The sequence below is a fragment of the Pseudonaja textilis genome, chromosome Z (assembly GCF_049901715.1).
Source record: "Pseudonaja textilis isolate UNSWEBS1 chromosome Z, rPseTex1.2, whole genome shotgun sequence".
Lineage (NCBI taxonomy): Eukaryota > Metazoa > Chordata > Lepidosauria > Squamata > Elapidae > Pseudonaja > Pseudonaja textilis.
Window position 1 is genome coordinate 131326663 of NC_142008.1, and position 17015 is coordinate 131343677.

At 41.9% G+C, this 17015-nt stretch overlaps 1 long non-coding RNA gene across 1 annotated transcript; it reads right to left on the reverse strand.

Annotated features, from left to right (window-relative positions):
• Positions 1-9006: 9006 nt before the first annotated feature.
• Positions 9007-15755, reverse strand: LOC148124409 (uncharacterized). The gene is made up of 4 exons (XR_015740205.1): positions 15406-15755; positions 14179-14283; positions 11640-11716; positions 9007-9911 (listed from the first exon to the last, which is right to left on the reverse strand). It is a non-coding gene; the product is annotated as an uncharacterized LOC148124409 (long non-coding RNA).
• Positions 15756-17015: the final 1260 nt, after the last annotated feature.

Here is a 17015-nt window from a genome sequence, read left to right on the forward strand (position 1 = left end):
CCCGACCAAGAAATCAGAGGGGCGGGGAAACATCAAACAATAAAGAAAGAGGCGAAGGGAACTCCAAAAGGCAAACAGAACAACCCCCACCCAGAATAAACCAGCCCCAAATAAACCAGCCTTACTCACCGGTAGACGTTGGACCAACTGACCAGGAACTCTGGGAGACTTCACCTGGAAGGAGCAGCCTAGCCAGTTCAACCAGCCCAGAGAGACCAGGCGGGAATGACAGAAGCGGCAGCTCGACCAGCCCGAGTAGACCGGGAGGGAGCTACCAAAGAAGGCCTGGCTCACCCTTCCAGGCGGTTCCAGCCCAGGGAACCGGAGCGACGAGGAGTCTGTCTGAACTGGTCGAGGACCACGCTGGAACTGAACCACGCAGGTCAACTAGGCAGGTACGAAGCCCCGCCCACCTACGTGACTACATCACTACGCACCGCCAGATGAAACCAAGAGGGGAGGGGTGTGCTATATAAGCATACTCCAAACCCTGACACCTGATTGGTCCGCACGGACCGCAACCGGATTGGTTGACTCAGCGGCTGTGATTGGCGCGCTGGCAATCTACTGAGCCGATCGCAGGAGATTCAAAGCGCTGCCATTGGCCGCCGAGCCACGAGCAATCCCTATATGAAGGGTTGCTGTGGCTCCAGTTTCCTTGTACTGAACTGAACACAAAATAAAGAGCTGAAAGTTACTATGGTCTCGCGTCTCTCTGGGAACCGATCCACCCCGATCTAACAAAAACAATTCCCAGCGTTGCAGCAAAATAGGTTTTCTTTTTAAAACAAGTTTGTGAATGATTACGGTTTATGAAGCCTGGGTCAGAACAGTCTACCTATACATGTGTAACTGTCTGAGGAACTGAAGGTGATGTCAATAATCCGCACTTTTTTTCTTCAATCTTTACCTTGCAAGGTTGACTACCTCAATGTAACAGAATATCAGAGTTGGAAGGGACCTTTGAGGTCTTCTAGTCCAACCCCCTGCTTGGGCAGGAAACCCTATACCATTTCAGACAAATAGTCGTCCAATCTCTTCTTAAAACCTTTCAGTGTTGGAGCAGCCACAACTGCTGAAGGCAAGTGGTTCCCCTGGTTAATTATTCTGTCAGGAAGTTTCTCCTTAGCTCTAGATTGCTTCTTTCCTTGATTAGTTTCCAACCATTGCTTCTTGTCCTGCCTTACTTACCAGCAAGCTGGAGCAACAAAGTGTGGGGCTGTTAATACAGGTTGTTTCCCCCTCCTCAACATTACAAATTTAAGCTCCTCCACTCCTGTACCTAAAGTGGGTGGAAGTGAAGCAACCTAAAGAAATTTTTCTGGATTTCAGTCAGGGGTGGGATTCTACCAGTACGCACCTATTTTCTAGAACTGGTTGTTAACATTCTAAGCAGTTCGGAGAACCAGTTGGTAGAAGAAATTACTGGCCTAATCCTGTAAGGAAGGCGGGAAGGAAACACTCTGGTGTTGCTTACAGAAACAGCCTCTCCATTAACCCTTATTAAATTCTTGGAAGGACTAGACTTCCTGTCTCTGGAACTTCTCTGGAGTTTTTCCCCCCTCCTTTGCTGGTACTTTGCTTGTGTGGAGTGACCATTCAAATCTACAATGGCACTGAAAAAAGTGACTTATGACCATTTTTCACACGTACGACTATTGCAGCATCCCCACAGTCATGAGAGGCCAGGCGAGTAGATGCGTGCCTCGATGTGAGTGATATTGAGTTGGCCACACCCAGCCAATGACCACCAAGCCACGTCCACCCTGTCACATGACCACCAAGCCACAACCACCACCTAAGCCACAGCCACAGAACCGGTTGTTGAAAAAATTGAATCCCACCTGTGATTTCAGTCCCTTCCTCTGCTGTGGCCATAGTGATGACCTAGTATTGTGTCTTGAACATATTCTTATGCCCTCCTCCCTCTAATTTTGTAGTTCCTTCCTTCTTAACCTCTCTTTCCCATACTGGGAAAGTAAATGCCAATCACTAAGGTTTCCATTAGTAAATCTTTTACAGGTAGTCCTCAACTTACAACAGTTTGTTTAGTGACCATTCAAAGTTACAACGGCACTGAAAAATGTGACTTGTGAACATTTTTCACAGTTGTAACCTTTGCAGCATCCCAATGATTGTGTCATCACAATTCACACGCTTGGCAACTGACTCATGACAGTTGCCGTGTCCCAAGGTCATGTGATCATCTTTTGGGATCTTCTGACAAGGAAAGTCAACGGAGAACCCAGATTTCCTTAACCACAGGGATTCACTTAACAACTTTGGCAAGAAAGGTCGTAAAATGGGGCAAAACTCACTTAAGAAATGTCTCACTGAACAACAGAAATTTTGGGCTCAATTGTGGTCGTAAGTTGAGGACTACCTGTACCCATTGATTCCTCCTTATACCTGCCACCTGCCCACCTGGTGTGTGCAAAATAGCAGTTTTACTGTTCTTTCAGGTGTTTCACCAGTAAAATAAAAGAGGGGAATATAAGAGCAGAGGGCAGGGGATGTTTTGTCGCAATGCACAGTACCCTGTACAACACAGAGTGAGGAATTTGCTTACAACAGAATTAAGCACAGGAGGTGAAGAGAAGATCACCACTTGTATTAACCGCAAGTCAGAAATTACTACTTTGGATGCCTAGCAGGACAGAAAATGACCTGAAACTTCCCAAGTCATGGGCTAGGGCGAGTAGACAACAAAATGGTTGCCAGTTCTCCAGGAACATTGGCTGTTACTGAGGAAACCTGGTGGAGCATATTTATCTCACGTCACCAACATCACATTCGCCAACATAAACGTGTATGTGGTGAATAATAAGTCTGCAAATCGGGCCCTTTGCTCTGCCTTATTTAAACTGCTGTGCCTTATGTAGATTGCTGTGTCTAAGATCAGGAAGTGAGCCAAATCCACAGGTGAAAATGACTGAATGATATTCTGCTTGCCCTATTTTGAAAAGGAACTTTGCAGTGTTGCAAAGAATAATATTAATGCAAATAAAATAGAACAATTTCTGTAGCAGAAAATTCACTTAAGCCCCCGGTTTAAAAAAAAAGAAAAAGAATCCCAGTTTTTATTTTACAGCATCCTGATCCTTCTGTTTTCCCCAGAAGCTCACAATTATCTGTGCTTCTCATATCATAGGAAGCTTATTCCCTGAGGTTGCAGCTGGGGATAAGATGAGCATATTGATAACTTGAAAGGGAAGGGGGACTTCACCATTTTCCATTTACAAAAACCACAGAATTTCTGTCTTCACCCCAGGAGAGAGAGGAGGTGAAAATGGCAATTATTAATCTAATCAAAGAGTCTTGATTAGATTTGGAGGATAAAGCGATAGAAAATATTAAGATATGGGTAGGCTAATGATATCAAAATGGGAACCCGGTTTAGTAATAAAAATTCATTCACTATTTTTCAAGCCTGCTGCACACCACACTCCCCCCTCCCCCGAGGGTTTGTTCTTTCATATTTTGAGAAAGGTTTTCTCTGCCTTAATAATTTATTAAGCTGTAAATGCCAATAGATGAAGCTGCTGTTTGGGAGAGAAAGATTATAGAAACTGCACAGCGTTTTTTAAAAAGTCACACCACTAAAGGAATGCATGATAGTGGGGTTTATTAGCGTTCATATGAGTTGTGCAATGAGGTAATATGTAATTATTATAAGATGCGCTCCGCTGAAGGATCTTGGTTTTTTTTGCTGGTATCTGAATCTTAGGAAATGTCAGTATAGCTAAAATATGTTAGTTCTGCTCCTTGCTTGAGTGAGCATCTACAGGCAGGTCTCCAATTAAAACCATTTGTTTAGTAACTGTCAGAAGTTATGGCCAGTTTTCATAACCATTACAGCAGCTCCATGGTCACTTGATCAAAATTTGGGCACTTGGCAAATTGTTTATGTATTTGATGGTTGCAATTTCCCGGGGTCATGAGATCACCATTTGTAACCTTCCCAGCCGTTTTCTGACAAGCAATGGGACGGGAAAGTCGATTCACTTAATGACCCCATTATTTATTTATTATTTTGTTTATTGATTTGATTTGTCAATCGCTTACAAGATAATAGGTATAAGAATAAACATGATTATGAATACAGGAAATAGGTACGAATAAATGGGGACAATAGGACAGGGACGGTAGGCACGATGGTGTGCTTATGCAAGCCCCTTACAGACCTCTTAGGAATGGGGTGAGGTCAACAGTGGTTAGTTTGAGGTTAAAGGAGTGGGGGGTTAGAGGATGTAACAACAGAGTCAGGTAGTGCATTCCAGGCATTGACCACCCTGTTGCTGAAGTCGTACTTTCTGCAATCAAGTTTAGAGCATGGTTGACCGCATGATTCACTCAACAACAACAGATATTTGGCTAATAACTGTGGCAAAAGGTTGTAAAATGGGGAAAACTCATTTAACAACAGCCTTGCTTAGCAACAGAAATTTGGGGCTTTATTATGGTAATACTAAGTGAAGGACAACCTGTATAGGGAAAGTGAGGAAGTAGGAAAAATTCTAGAAATGATTGTTTCAAAGGGGGAAACTGGACTTTCTGTTTTTTCTTTGAAGACGTTTCATTTCACTTCTCATCCAAGAATCTTCTTCGGCTCTGACTGGATGCTGGGGAATGGAAGGATTTACACTCCTTGCAGACAGCTAGTCATTTGCATTATTTTAGAGAGTCATTGAGGCCACCTGGAGATATATCTGTGTCCTCAGGGTCACTGGAGTAGTGCAAATGGGTGTGGAGCCTTCTTGGAACTGCTGAAGGGACTGTGTTCTAGACTGGAGATAGGTGATGTTGTATCCCTCCCACTCCGTTGACAGAGGGCCGTTCAATTTTGACAATCTTTGACCCCTCTGTCAAAACAGCGGTCCTCTCTGTCCAAAATGTGGACTTTGCCGTCTTCCAAAGGGTGGCCTTTGTCTTTTAAAGCAGGGGTCCCCAACCACCAGTCCCCGGACCGGTACTGGTCCGTGGATCATTTTTTACCAGGCCGCAAAGCTTGGGCACCGCCATCTTGTTTCAATGGCGCTTCCAGGTTTTCGGTTGCTTCCGGGTTTTCGGTTGGAAAATGCTTCCGGGTTTTCAGTTTGAAAGTGGCGTTTGGGTGCTTGCGCCTTAGTTTCTTTGAAGAGGGGGGGGGCGGCTTCGAACAAAGAGCCGTCCTGATGGCGGTGGAGTCTTGCGTTACTCAGGTACTGGTCCGTGGAAGAATAAATAATCGTGAAACTGGTCCCTGGTTCAAAAAAGGTTGGGGGCCACTGTTTTAAAGAAGCCTCTTGGATGAGAAGTAAAACGTCTTCAAAGAAAAACCAGAAGTCCAGCTGCCTCTTGAAAAAAGCACCTTTGGGACAACCATGACCTGGATGACTGAGAATCTCCATAGATATTGTTGCCAAATAAACTACAGCTACAACCAAAGTCTTTAGCAACCAAAGTTACAACAGCACTGAAAAAAGTGACTTACAACCAGTTGTTGGCATTTATAACTGTTCCAGCAGCATCTCCATGTCATATGATCTAAATCCTGGCACTTGGCAACTGGCATCTATTTAGGACAGTTGCAGGGTCCTGGGATCATGTGATCACATGATCACATGTGATAATTCATGAAGATTTATGATCTTACTAGCCTGCTTTCAACAAGCAAAGTCAATGGGGGAAGCCCATATTCAGGCACAACTTACTTAACAACTGCCTGCTTAGCGATGGAAATTCTGCCCCCAATTATGGTTGTAAGTCAAGGACTACCTATACAGGTAGTCCTCAACTTACGATCACAATTGAGCTCAACATTTCTGTTGTTAAGTGAGACATTTGTTAAGTGAGTTTTGCCCCATTTTACGATCTTTCTTGCCACAGTTGTTGAGTGAATCACTGCGGCTGATAAATTAGTAACCTGGTTGTTAAGTGAATCTGGCTTCCCCATTGACTTTGCTTGTCGAAAAGTTGCAAGAGGTGATCCTATTATCCTGGAACACAGCAGTGGTCATAAGCATGAATTAGTTGTCAAGCATGTGAATTTTGATCACATGATCATGGGGATGCTACAAAGGTTGTAACTGTGAAAAATGGTCATAAGTCACTTTTGTTGGTTCTGTTGTAACTTTGAATGGTCACTAAATGAACTGTTGTAAGTCAAGGACTACCTGTATATTGATGTGTCCATTCACCAGGAATTGAGCTTTGACCCAGGGGAGATTTTCATCTTTAATGCTATGTTTTAAAGTATTTCCCACTGCATTACCCAACAATGATCTTTGCAAGAATCCTGTAAAGTTAATTTGAAGACTTCCTCTTCTCAGCTGAGGATGAGTTCCCTGAGATCACTGCATTTCTATATGCTATAATCGTGCAACCACTGATTTTACAGAACCTTGCTTTTCTTCTAGAATCCTTTCTTAAGAATAAAGTGCTCCTTTGAAAACAACTTTAGCTATATCATAATTATGCAAAAGGAGCATATTATATGGAAATTAAGCTGCTTGGAGAAGAGGTGTGCAGGCCAGTCTAGCTAAAAAGCACCAGGCTAGGAAAATAGGTTATGGCCCTTTGTGTCATTCTAGGAAGTTATTATAGTGCAGGCAAACCACCAATTAAGCAGCAGAAACGTGAGTTTTCCCAGCAGAAAGAGTTAAAATTGAATTAAAATTTCTTCCTGGTCCTGCTATGGATGGTTTTATTTACCATCCATAAATGTTGGTGCACCTGCAAAAGCTGAAAGAAGCTACCGACAGTCTTGGAACGTAGCTGGACAATTAATACAATGCAGTGACCGAATGAACCTTGGGCCAGCCTGCCAGGATGGAAGAGGCAGTAAGGAAAAATGTGGGTGGATGTTTGTGTTTCTGATTTTCCTTCTGCTCTGAACAGCTTCTAGGCAGAGACCCTGCCAGCCTGGAGAGCGTGTCATTCATCAGCAGGAAATGGGGCCGTGCTCTCGGAACAATGCGCTGACCTGGGAGAGACTCTATAAAGGGAGTGATAAGCTCCGGCTGTTTATAAAAGGGCACCAAGATGGCAGAGATTGCGCCAGCCCCAAAGGAGTTTATGCAAGGCTATCTGTGTAGCCCAGGATTGGGAGCGGGGGAAATTTTCCTTTCCTCTTGGGATCTTGCCCTCACTGGAATGTGCGGGCCAATTTTTAGCCCTAAGGTCTACTTTGCAGGGCTCAGCCCATTATGCCTGGATGGTGCTACTTCGGATTGACAAGTAATTGGTGGGAGCAATGATGCACTGGCTTGGTTCAGTCTGTACAAACTGCCCTTATGCAAGAAAACATAAAGCAATGCAGTTAAAAAGAGGGGAGGGAGGGGAAGGAGGAGAAAGGGAGGAGGGAGGAGAGGAGACAGTGGAAGCTAGATTGCACCAATTCCTTTCACTAGAGATAGTCCTCGAATTATGACCACAATTGAACCCCAAATTTATGCCGCTAGGAAGACAAACTGTTAAGTGAATTTTGTCCCATTTTACATCCTTTCTTGCCACAGTTGTGAAGTGAAACACTTGCAGTTATTAGGAACATGGTTATTAAGTGAATCTGGCTTCCTCATTAATTTTGTTTGTGAGAATATCGCAAATGTTGATTTCATGACCCCAGGACACTGCAACCATCATAAATATATACTAGTTGCCTAGCATCCAAATTTTGATCAGGTAACCATGGGGATGCAGCAGCGATAATGTGAAAATGGCCATAAATCACCTTTTTGTGTGTGTGCCGTTGTAAATTCAAATAATCACTAAATAGATAGTTGTAAGTCGAGGATTAGCTATATATTTTCCCATAACCATCATGAAAATAGTGTCGGTACACTTCTTCATACTTTGCCTTTTGTTTTTAAAATTGTCATCTTTCTCTTTTTGAGGATCTTATCAACTCCAACCAACCATTCTCCATCTTTCTCTTTCTTGCAAACTATTCATTCTTTTTTTTTTTTGCTGGGGAATTCTGGGAGTTGAAATCACACAGTTTAAATTTGTCAAGGTTAAGAAACATTGCTCTAGTTTTTCACCATTTCTATATAACTTGCAATCACTCATTCCATTTGCCCAATCAAATACAATACCTTAATCTTTAATTCACTAATTGCTAGAGCCACATTCTTTGTTTCACTCTGCAGTCTATCTAACATTTGTTGCAAATCTTTTGAGTTTTTGACCAACAACTCAGCATCATTCTGCAAATAAAAGTAGAGATTCTTTTCCCCAAAGGAACATCTTTAATAATCATAAACAATCCTTAAATTTTTATCCAGGAATGTGAAGTTTATCCAATCATCTCCCTTTTTGGGGAAAATTAGATCTCCATCACTACAATGGAAAAAGAGGGACAGGTTACTGAGAATGATACACATGCATGTGTGAGCATAAGACGCATAAATGCATATTTGCAGTGATTTGAAACAGAAACTACCCCCAAAGGACCTTGACAAAATATGCACAAATATGTCATTTTTTTTTGATACAATGGCAAAAGAAAAACATATATGTAGTCCTCATTTAGCAAGCACAATTTGGTGTTTAGCAAAGCGGTCGCTAAGTGAAACTTTGACTGTGCTTATGAACTTCTACTTTTCTTTTCTTTATAGACCTGCAAAAGAGTCCTGTAAATAAGAGGATGGCAAAATTACTTTCTCATCGCCATCATAACTGCAAACAAGGCAGTCTCTAAACAAGGACTACCTGTATTTCATTTTGTGCTAAAACGTTATTTTTATAAAGTAGGTTCCAGAGTGGAAGGCCTCTTATCTTTTCAGTCTTTGGGCATGTGATACTAGAATCCTTTTATGTTTATTTTGAATATGTTCATTTCAAGGTCCCATTTTTTTTTTCTTGTATGCCTTTTGGTTTCTTCTTCTTGATTTTATTGTTGCTTTTGTTTAATCTAAAACAGTGGTGGTATTCAGCCAGTTCACACTGGATCGGGCAAACCGGTAGCAAGAATTTGGCATGGGTCACTGAACCGGTAAAAAGTTCTGGCTGGCCACGCCCCCGATCCAGCCGCCCTCCCGCCCGATGCTCCCTTACCCGCCCGCCTGACATTGGCCTAAGATATTTCCTTTTTTCCCTCTCCCGACAATCAGCTGTGCATAGATCAGCTGTGCCAGATTCCCCTTGCTGAGGCCCAGGAAGGCAAAAAATGGAGGGAGGAGCTCAACCCCCCCCCTCCATTTTTTGCCTCCCAGAACCCCAGAGGAGCCTTAGGGGAGCAAAAACGCCCCCCAGAGGCTTCTCTGAGGCTAGGAAGCTCCCAAAAATGGGTGGGGGCGGCAAAAAGCAAAAAAAAAAAAGCCACACCCACCCAGTCACATGGCCTTGCCCACCAAGCCTGCAGAACTGGTAGTAAAAATTTCTGAATCTCACCACTGATCTAAAAGAAAACGAGAATGGTGGGGACCAATTCTGAAATTAGTCAAATTAGTTCGAAATAAGCTTTGCCCAATAAGGCCAAATGAGATTTTATCCTAGGTTAAGTCTCCTTGAGTCTGGTTCTGGATTTGGTTCTGGATCTTCAGATAACCGGCTTTTTGGCTTCCGTTTCACCCGTGAGGACGGTCCAGCTGCCACAGCGCTTCCTACTCTTGTACTGCTGCCAGATGCAACCTATGGTCACTCCGAGAAGCCCAACAGCCAGCAGGACTCCGCCCATAACAGTCAGGGTGGTGTCAGAGAAACTACCGGCATAAGCGACACTCGTAGTCACTAGGCCAATGATGCTGGCCAGCACCTCAAAAGGAAGCAGGCAGTTGTGCCAAGAGTCTTCTATGCTGCCAGTGGTAGTGCTTATGAGGCGGGGATCCAGCTGGGATTTGGTGCGCTCCAGAGAAACTTCTTCCCGTTCCATGTTCACCGTTACACGGTCGTAAGGCAATGTGGACGGCAGGGCCATAGTAGTTACAAATCTGTGGAGGAAAACAGAAGAGAGGATTTAGGCTGATCTATCACAGTAATAAAGATTTGATTTGAGAGAGGAGGCCAGATTTCTTTTTTTTTTAACCAGGAAATTGAAATACAGATGGTCCTTGAATAATAGCAACAATTGGAACTAGAATTTCTGTTGCCAAGTAAGGCGGTTGTTAAATGAATCACACCCACTTTTATTACCTTTCTTGACATGATAGTTAAATGGATCACACAATTGTTAAGCTTTCTACATTGACTTTCCTTGTCAGAAGCCAGCTGGGCAGAAAGTGGCGATCACATAATCCTGGGATCCTGCACCCATTGTAAATACAAATCACCCGAATTTGGGCCACATGATTATAGAGATGCTGCAATGGTCACAAGGACGTGTCATAAGCCACTCTTTTCAGTACCACTGCAACTTCGAACAATCACTAAATGAATGGTTGTAAGCAGGGGTGGGATTCAAAATTTTTAACAACCGGTTCTGTGGGCGTGGCTTAGGTGCTGGGTGTGGCTTGGTGGTCATGTGACTGGGTGGATATGGCTTGATGGTCATGTTATTGGCTGGGTGTGGCCAACTCAATATCATTCACACATCTCCTCACCTGGCCTCTCATGACTGTGGGGATGCTGCAACAGTCATAAGTGTGAAAAATGGTCATAAATCACTTTTTTCAGTGCCATTGTAACTTTGAATGGTCACTCCACACAAGCAAAGTATCAGCAAAGGAAGGGAAAAACAAACTCCAGAGATGTTCCTGAGACAGGAAGTCTAGTCCTGCCAAGAATGTAATAAGGGTTAACGGAGAGGCAGTTTCTGTAAGCAACACCAGAATGTTTCCTTCCTGCCTTCCTTACAGGATTAGGCCAGTAATTTCTTCTACCAACTGGTTCTCCGAACTGCTTAGAATGTTAACAACCGGTTCTAGCGAATAGGTGCAAACTGGTAGAATCCCACCCCTGGTTGTAAGTTGAGGACTACCTATAAGGAGGGTTGAAGGGAAAAAAACTACTCTCCAAAGTTGGCAAGACTGGGAAGTTGGAAAATAGGCTTGGAATTAGGCTGAAGGTGGAAGAAATATTTGTGCTTGCCCTTCTCTCCAGAAGAATTGGGAAGAGTTGCCCCCTGATAACATGGCAGGCACTGAAAATGACAGATTGTGAATAAGATAGAGTATAATGGTTTGACTGGATTCAGAATTGCTTCCTGTGTTTTATCTGGAATTATGTTTCATCTGGAATTAAGATGAAACTTCATAACAGTGAGATCATTAATTAACCAGTGGAACAGCTTGCCTTCAGAAGTTGTAGGTGCTTTATCACTAGATGTTTTTAAGAAAAGACTAAACAGCCACCTATCTGAAATAGTATAGGGTACATGTAATAAGTTTATTCTCCTGTTTGAGAAGGGGGCTGGACTAGAAGGCCTCCAAGGTCCCTTCGAGCTCTATTCTGATTGATTGATTGATCTCTTAGCTGCTATCAGTTATGAGAGCAGAATCAAATTCTTAGGGTCCGAAACAGTAAATTGGTTTCTTTATTATCCATCCATCCATCCATCCATCCATTCATCCATCCATCCATCCATCCATGTTTCTATTTATATTCATCGTATAGATATAGCCGCTCAGCTCACAAAACATTGCTAAGGACAAATGTATAAGGCAGGTGCAATAAAACTCAGGGCCATCAACAATCATTATAGGTAAGAAAGGACCACAAACCCAGCTTATATGCTCAGAGGCACTCTTTTGAAACAATTCTGTCAGTAGTGGATGGCTCTAATGGGTGGATCTTGAAACTGTAAAAGAAAAAAGAGAAAAAGTGAGGCTTGCCCCTTTTAATGTTTTCCCTGATGGCATTCAGAGGCCTCTGTCATTGGGGGCGGGAGGTTTTCAAAAAAAGTCAAAATGGCACCCAGGGCCCTACTTTTCCATGGCTTTTCTTTTTTGGACACCAGAACCCCTCCTGCATACACTCTTGAGAACCTTTGGATTCCTTATTATACCCAAATGCTGGAAGACAGATCAGTCATAGGCCTTTTACGACTGTCTTTTTATTTTTACTGCCAAAAGTGTTCCACACTAGCGATTTATAGCACCACTTCAAGCCATCGTTAAGAGTGATATAGCACTAATGCAGACTGGCATTATTTCGTAGCTTGGCTGACTCCATAAAACATAAAGCTCAAAGACCTTCTAAATCAGCATTTTTCAACCCTGACAACTTTGAGATGTGTAGACTTCAACTTCCAGCATTCCCCAGCTAGGGAATCCTGGGAGTAGAAGTCCACATGTTTTGAAGTTGCCATGATTAGAAAATACTGAACTAGACAGAGTGTAATATGCTGATGGATTTTAAGCGATTCGCTTTAGGTCAGGAAAAGAAAGATAGGAAATTCGTAAGACTATTTATTGGAGGACCGTTCCTACAATGCGATCCATGAAAGGATCTGACATACATTGTGCAATTTTAATCTTTCAGAAGCAAGTTTAAAGATATCGACTCCAAGAAGCTTTCCTCAAACTGATACCCAAACTACAACTTCAGGCATCCCCAGCCAGAAGAGTACCACAGTGGTTCAATATTTCTAGACAATAACATATAAGGCATAGTTAGCTCAGGCAAATTAAAACTTTTTTTCCCCTTAAGCACGAGAAGAATCAAGTGTGGCGTTGTAAAGGAGGCTAGAAGCATTTTCAACACACCCGCTTATTGTATTTCCAGATTTTGTTTGTGTGGGTCGCATTTGTTTTTCCAAGCTGGAGACTGTGTATTGAAAATGTTTCCACACACGCAGGATATATGTCTGCCTTTGGTCTGTCTTGCTAACCATCAAAATGTTTGGACAAGCTGAGTGGATACATGTAATAAGTTTATTCAGCAACGGACGAGAGATAAATTATCATCAGAAGGGATTTGGGAGATGGGAGGAGGAGACAGGACAGAAAATTGCTTTTTTCTGCCAGAGAGGAGCTCAAGATGACATTATTCAATAATCTTTTCAGCTGAGATTGCAACCTGGTGTGGGATCCATTCCTTCCCAAGGGAAACTGTGGAGGTTTTGTTTTAAAAGAAAAGCCGGGAAGATAGATGAAGTTATGGAAGAAAGTTGACAACAGGCCAGGGATTTTTTTTTTTTTAAGCCTCACCTGGCCTGTGAACAGAATTTCATGGTTGCAAACGGAAAACAATGCTTTTAAAAGACAAAAGACTGAATTCATAACTGCCCCAACAAAAAGGATGCTGGAAATAAAGAGGAATAGTCAAAAAATTTAAAAGTTCTGGATTCGGAACAATCACAGTGACAGCCATTAGCAGATATTAAATTTAGATTTTGCAAATCCTTCTCAGAGGATTTAGCTTAATTCTGCACTTTCCACTGTTGTCTGAGGTGAATGTTCAAGATTGCCTGTTTATTTTTACTTCTAGTTAATTAGCAACCTAATTGTGTAGGGCGGTCATCTGAAAAAATAAAGCAAATAAAAGGAAGTCCTTGATAGCTATATTACAGACCGAGTCAGTAAAATAATACTTTTGAGGCAAGTTGATGCACTGATGGACAGCTGCATATTTGATTTTTTGTAAGCAGTAGTAATTCAGTTTAAGGGTTTTTTAAAAGTATTCTCAGACTGACGTTAAAAAACAAACAAACCTATATTTGTATTTTCATTGTGCAATTGCTATATTTGAAATACTGTAATTGCCTGCAATGCCTAAATACTCTCTGCACAAATAGCTAACACATATAGATAGTAAAAGCAACTATCAGAACTGCAAACCACTATTGCAAAAAACCTTTAAAAATTGTGTCTTAAGGGGTTAAAAATTAAAAATTTTACTCCTTCCATGATACTGGCAGATAATTATGTAAGGGTAAAATTAAGCAACATAGAATGTCCGCTGAAACCCAAGGGAAAAAGGAAAAGTGAGCTGACTTTTGCAGAAAAAAAAATTCTCATTTCCAGTGCCATCATCAAAAATATAGAGTTTGTAGTACAGAAAGTAAACACAATGCTGGCATCAGAATGATGATCCCAGTTCAACAACTGATCACATTAACTCTCATTGTACTATCATAGAAACAACAAAACCCAAGAGGATCTGGTGGGTATTAGAGTGGGTATCATCTACTTGATATTGGAGGATCTGTCAGTTTCAGTATTTCATGATGTTACAGATAGATCAAGCTGGTTTAAAAGATGCCTTCATTATTTATATATCTTTTATTTTATTATTGATTGAGTGAGTGAGTGATTGTACCTTCAAGTCAGTTTTTTTTACTCCTGGCAGCTGCCCGAAAAAGTGCCTGCAGGGTTTTTTTAGCAAGGTTTTCAGAAATGGTATGACATTGCCTCCTTCCTAGGGCTGAAAGAGAGTGACTGGTTAGATTTCTGCCTCAAGCAGGACTAGAACTTACAGTCTCCCAGTTCCTAACCTAATCGCTTAACCACTACCCCAACTGACTCTATTTATATTGTCCTAATAACCATCCTATAAAACAGGTTGCTCTGAAAGAGATTAACTGGCCCAAAACTTTATAGTTCAGTGGGATGTTCAATTTGAAATATCCTCAAATGAGCCAACATCCGAACAACTATATTTTACTTGCAATGTTGCCTAATGTACGTATTTGGGGCAAATGTTTTTCCTAATTTATGCAACCGCGTATATTATTTTCATGATACTATGCATTTTGTATAGACATTTCCTGAATCCACATTTTTTTTTAACAGTTGGCAAAGTACACCGCAAAATTTGGAGACCTGCACATTTCAAACAAAGGCTGCATTTGGGTTTGAAAATCTAGAACTGGGTATGTTTTTTGCACTGAAAAATAAGTTAAACACATTTCCCCCTCCCCATCCCTTTCATTTGCAGAGAAGTACCAAAAGTGCGATCACACCAGCATGCCACAAAATCTTCAAGATCAAACACATCCTCCCACCCTCACACCTTTTGTAAAGTTGTCAGAAAGAGCTAAAGGGCAGAATGGGTACCATTAACTTAATTTTACCCCTCGATAACCATTCCCCTTGGATATATTAAGGTAAAAATTTCCATGTTCAACTTGAAGGCATGGTGCTCCTCTCAGTTTCTTGGCTGAAGAGCCATCGTTATCTGAAGACAATTACCGGGATTAAGTGGCCAACATGGCTATACGTCAAAGGAACACTGTTATCTTCCCACGGAAGTGGTACATATTTATCTACTCACATTCAGATGCTTCGAAGTGGTAGGTGGGCAGGACCTGGGGCAAGTAATGGGAACTCACCTCATTGCACAGTGCTCAGGTCTTAAACCTGAGCTGTCAGCTGTCCAGCATCTTCAACCTATGAGCCATACACACACACACACACACACACACACACACACACACACACACACCCTGACACAATAGCAGCCCAATTTGGAAGGTAACCTTTGCTGCGATGTGCAAATCTTAGGGTAACTCCTAAGCATATCCTTGTCCATCTCTTTCTTACTCACCTTAGCTGCAAGTCACTATTCCTTGTAGATAAATTATCTCCCTCCCATTTGTTCCGGATCCTTAGCGCCTGGTCACGATCCTGCTTTCTGTCTTCTTTGAATTCCACTCAACTCAGCACCAGACAAAACTCAGTTGGTCTCTCCTACCAGCCTGGTTGCTGTTGCTGCTGCTGCAGATCTTAAATTTGGTTCCCGGCTCCCCCACCCTGGTTTCTGTGTCAATCATCCTGGAATACGGATGATGGACTGATAAGGTGGCAATTAAGGAGTTCCTGTAACTTTAGTGGCCATCAGAGAAACTTGGATACAATACACAGAGAGAGGAATGGAGTACATTGTCCACTGTAGGTACACACCCAGCCAGCCAGAGAGTGCTGTAAATAAATTGGCGGACTCCATTCAATAACCTGTAATTTATAAATGTAAATTGACATTCTTCTGAGAGAGCCCCTGATAAGCTTCCACGAATTCTTCAGAGCTGAAGAAAACAGTCTGAGCACCAAGTGACTTTAGAATATAGAAGCTGCATCCAAATTTAAAGCTCTCGGTGGAAAAGGTGGAGTGAGTGAAAAGGGTAGAAATGTTAAACAGAAAAAGAATAAAAGTTAGCAGTATGGTTTGAATTTCATCTTAAACTTTATAAAAAGGTACCATTTTTCATTTTTGTTGGGCCTGGCCTGAGTGAGGTGAGATGGGCATTAGGGAGACTGAAGTAATGGGTAAAAGTTACAGCTGCCTAGATACTAGGCCGAAAAAACCTTTCTGATGGTAAGATTTGTACAGCAAACGCAAGGATTTGAGATATGGAATTGGTGAACTCTTCCTCTCTGGAGGATTATTAAGGATCCTAACAGCCACTTCACAAGGATGATTTAAATCAAGGGGATGGCTGGGGAATTCTGGGAGTTTAAGTCCACAAGTCTTAAAGTTGCCGAAGTTGGACACCTCTGGTTAAAATGGTTTGGAACTGAACTAGATTATCACTGTTCCTTCCAACTCCATATGTGTAGTCCTTGATTTAGGCCCAATAGTTTAGCAACAGTTTGAAATTACAATAGAACCCCCTGTTTTCTGCTTATGATCTGGTTCTGGCTGATCAGGTATAAACCAGATCCCAGATCAAATCTAGAAATTCCAGAGACCTGAACTTACATCTGGGATTTCATCTGCTTCATTTTGCTCCCTGTTCTCACAACCTGCGAATAAATCACATCCTAATTTTTGTAGAATGTGGAAATGAAGTTGAATTATCTAAGATGTTTGCAAATCTAGCTTTAGAACTATGACCATGTTGGAGAAGTGTTTTGTAAAGCTGTAAGCAAGGAGATAACAGAATAACAGAGTTGAAGGGACCTTGGAGGTCTTCTAGTCCAACCCCCTGCTCAAGCAAGAGACCCTATAACATTTCAGAAAAATGGCTGTCCGCTCTCTTCTTAAAAACCTCCAGTATTGGAGCACCTACAACTTCTAGAATAGAATAGAATACTTTATTGGCCAAGTGTGATTGGACACACAAGGAATTTGTCTTGGTGTAAATACTCTCAGTATAAATAAAGAAAAGGTATATTTGTTAAGAATCAAGAATCATAACGTACAACACTTAATGATAG